This window comes from Musa acuminata, chromosome BXJ3-9 (assembly GCF_036884655.1).
Source record: "Musa acuminata AAA Group cultivar baxijiao chromosome BXJ3-9, Cavendish_Baxijiao_AAA, whole genome shotgun sequence".
Lineage (NCBI taxonomy): Eukaryota > Viridiplantae > Streptophyta > Magnoliopsida > Zingiberales > Musaceae > Musa > Musa acuminata.
In genome coordinates this window covers 28,133,036-28,136,706 of record NC_088357.1, presented here as the reverse complement: position 1 = coordinate 28,136,706, position 3,671 = coordinate 28,133,036, and positions in this window count along the sequence as shown.

The window sequence follows — 3,671 nt, the reverse complement described above, 5'->3', positions numbered from 1 at the left end:
CTTAGGGTAAATGGGTTCACGTATTTGAAGGATTGGAGAATGTTTAGATTAGCAAACCATTGAATGTGTTCTAAATTACTTAATTCCTCTAAATCAACATACTTACCCTTATGAACATTCCTAGACTCTATGGATGAAAATTTAAGGGCATGTTGATTAGAATCGAAAAGTAAGGTGTCATAATTTTCATCTAATCTCCTCTTCCCTTTGTCCCTAGAGGATTTTCTAAACCTCATTGAGACTATAATTATGAAGGCAAATAAGGAGTAAGAACAAGTAATACAAAGGAGAATCAATTTGGTGTAGAGATTACCTTAGTAGTTTTCCTTCTAGTGATCTCCAAAAGGATGTCGGAGATTGATCCTTGATTTAGTAGGAGATGGGTATTTTGGAGTAGTTAGAGGGAGAGCAAGAGTTTTAGTGCTGTTTGGAGAAGTGTAGAATGGGTTGGGGTCGGTTCTAATTTGGTGTTTATAAGGGGCAGGTTACGGGCGGTGGCACCGCTAGCTGGGCAGTGCCACTGCCTACCACCCGTGACAACTGGCGGTGCTACCGCCAGCTAAGCAGTGCCACTGCCTACAGGCAGTGAGCACATCTCACATTGTTGTGTGGTGCTGTCATGGGGTGATTCCAACTTGCAAAATTTTTATTAAAGCACACAACCTTATTTACATCATAATGTAAAATTTGTATCATAATAGGAGAGAATTCATACTCAAACATCATATAAAACTTGTATTCGAAAAATGCATACCATAAGTTCATGATTCATCGTATAAAATTTGAACACAAATATCGTACAAAACTCGTGCAGGAAAATGCATATTGTTCATTGCGCATACTATAAGATCATGATTTAAGTGAGTGATTCAAAGAATCAAGAAAGTCCGAAAATAAAATTTAAAAATTCATGCATTCAGACAGTTTAACATCCCTAATTCCCTTCTAATGAAATCAAATTATTCTTCGTTTAAGGGTTTTGTAAAGATATCGACCAATTGATTTTTCGTATCAATAAACTTTAAGATTATATCATAATTATTAATAAGATCTCGTATGAAGTGATGCCTAATGTCAATGTGTTTGGTTCTAGAGTGTTGAATAGGATTTTTTGTTAAACATATTACACTTGTATTATCGCATTTTATAAGAATATTCTTAAGATAAATTTTATAATCTTCTAATGTATTTTTCATCCATACAACTTATGCACAGCATGCACTAGCCGCAATGTATTCGACTTCGGTTGTGGATAGTGTAATCGAGTTTTGTTTCTTGGAGGATCAAGAGACAAGTGTATGTCCTAAAAATTGACACGTTCCGGATGTGCTTTTTCTATCTATTCTACATCTAGCAAAATCCACATCAACATACGTAATTAGCTCAAAGTTCTCGGATTTTAAATACTATAATCCTAGATTTGTGGTTCCTTTAAGATATCTAAGTATTCTTTTGAATGCTTTAAGATAAGATAATTTAAGATTGAATTGAAATCTAGTATAAAGTCCTACGCTAAACGTGATGTCCGATATAGTTGCGGTGAGGTATAGTAAACTACCTATCATACCCCTATAAGCTTTTTGATCAAAGCTTTCTCCACTTTCGTTGATGTCTAACTTAGTGGATGTACTCATAGGAGTGTTGATAGCTTTCGAACTATTCATATTAAATCGTTTTAGCAAGTCTAAAGCATATTTTGTTTGACTAAGAAAAATATCATTACTAAATTGTTTAATTTATAAGCCTAAAAAGAAGGTTAGTTCTCCTATTTTAGACTCATACTTTTGGCAAATGACTGGCATAAAAATTCATTCGTGGAACTAAAAATAATGTCATCAATATAAATTTGAACAATAAAAAAATTATTTTTAATATATTTAATAAATAATATAGTATCGACCTTGCCATTAGAGAAATTACTTTGAATAAGAAATGACCTAAGTCTCTCATACCAAGCCCGTAAGGCTTGTTTCAATCCATAGAGAGCTTTAATCAATTTAAATATATAATTAGGAAAATTATCATTCTTAAATCCGGGAGGTTATTCAACATAAACTTTTTCGGAAATAGAGCTTTTAAGAAAAACACTTTTAACATCCATTTGAAACAACTTAAAATTATTACTACTATCATAGGTAAGGAGCATCCTTATGGCTTCTAATCATGCCATAGGAGCGAAGGTTTCTTCATAATCGATACCTTCTTCTTGGTTGAAACCCTTGGCTACTAATCTAGCCTTGTTTCGAACCATGATACTAAATTCAATTTGCTTGTTTCTAAAGACTCGTTTAGTACCAATAATTAAATGATCATTTGGCCTAGAAACAAGCTTCCACACCTCATTTCTCTCAAATTGATTCAACTCTTCTTACATTATGATAACCTATGAATCATCTTTCAAGTCCTTGTCAATGCATTTTAGTTCAATTTGAGAGAGAAAAGCAACGTTGGCACAAAAATTCTTAAGAGAAAAATGAGTTTGAACCCTTTTTGATGTGTTTCCTATGATTAGCTCCTTAGGATGAGCATTTATATACTTCCATTCCTTGGGTAAGGATTCGAAAACTTCATTGAAAACAACATAAATAGACTCCTCTATAATTAAAGTTTTTTTTTGATAAGTAAAAGTAAATTGATTATGTGTAAAGTTTCTACAACTAGCTTTATCTATACAAGTCATAGACAAAGCCAAGTAACTCATAGAGTGCGAATGTGATAGTTATGACTACACATGCTGTAGACTATAACTACCTGTGGGTACATTATTTGGCATCATTCCCAAGATCTTTAGCTAATAGCAAAATTAAATTTGATAAAAATATCTTTTTCTCTTCGGGTGAAGTGCTCGGTTTTGAGATCATGCTCCATACAGGATCTTGAGTCTCTAATAATCTCTTTCAAGAGCTGAGCATTGTTTGTGTGTTGACATTCAAAGATTCTATTACATCTCTCCTTCCACATCCACCAAATAGCGCATCTGAAAGTAACCTTTGCCAGTTGTGAAAGAGACCCTTTTCTTGAGAAACATTGCATAAGGTCGCCTAGTTCTTGGTGCAAGTTTGGTTGCGGCAGTCTATTGAGTTCAAATCGCTGGAGAATCTCCTTCCATATCCATTTTGTATAATCACAAGCAAAATAGAGGTGGTCAACAGTTTCTTCTTGTTGCAAACAAAGGGAGCATCGGTTAACATGATAGATACCTCTTCTTTTCATATTGTCTATTGTAGGTAGTTTATTGAGAATGGCCTGTCATGTACATAAGGAGTGTCTTTGTGATCCCGGTCGATCCCATGTCCAACTGCTTGGGACCCACTTGTTATTTCTTTGCCTAATTTGATTCCATGCGGATGTGGCACTAAATTTGCCATTGTCATGAGGCCAAATAAGTGTATCTGAAGAGTTTGGAAGGTTTCCGAGTTCAATGCTAACGGTACTTGGTGTCTCCCTAATCCTATTTCTCCCGAAATGTTATCACTTTGGCCGACTATCATAGCTATTCCAATCTTCTATAATTAAAGTTCTTTTGTTAAAGATACGAAATGCTTTAGAAATAGAAGAATAGTCAAGAAAAATCCCTTCATCGGATTTTGCATTAAATTTTTCTACGGCATCTTTTTTATTCAAGATAAAACACTTACACCCAAAAACTTTAAAATATGAAACATTGGGTT